The sequence below is a fragment of the Nestor notabilis genome, unplaced genomic scaffold, assembly GCF_000696875.1.
Source record: "Nestor notabilis isolate BGI_N333 unplaced genomic scaffold, ASM69687v1 scaffold708, whole genome shotgun sequence".
NCBI lineage: Eukaryota > Metazoa > Chordata > Aves > Psittaciformes > Psittacidae > Nestor > Nestor notabilis.
In genome coordinates, this window is record NW_009940348.1 from 24,727 (window position 1) to 25,209 (window position 483).

The window sequence follows — 483 nt, forward strand, 5'->3', positions numbered from 1 at the left end:
AGTGTGATGCAGCTTGAAGATATCCTTGCTGTCAGGGGAGATGCTTCCTATATAGAGGGGATATATTGAGGCAATTAGGTGAAACTGATGTACTTGCTCAGTCTTCTTCAAGAACCTGATTTAAAATTGGAATATACAGATTATAGAATCATAGAATCACAGAATCATAGAATGGTTTAGAAAGGACCTTAAAGACTATCTAGTTCCAACCTCCTGCCATGGGTGGGGACACCTTCCAATAGAGCAGGTCGCCCACCCTGATTTGAACCACTCCCAGGGATGGGCCAGCCACAGCTTCTCTGGGCAACCTGTGCCAGGGCCTCAGCACCCTCATCATAAAGAATTTCTTTCTACTATCTAATCTAAATCTCGCCCCTGTCAGTTTAAAGCCATTCCCACTTGTCCTGTCTCTAGAGGCCCTTGTAAAAAATCCCTCTCCAGCTTTCCTGTTGGCCCTTTAGGCACTGGAAGCTGCTCTAAGGT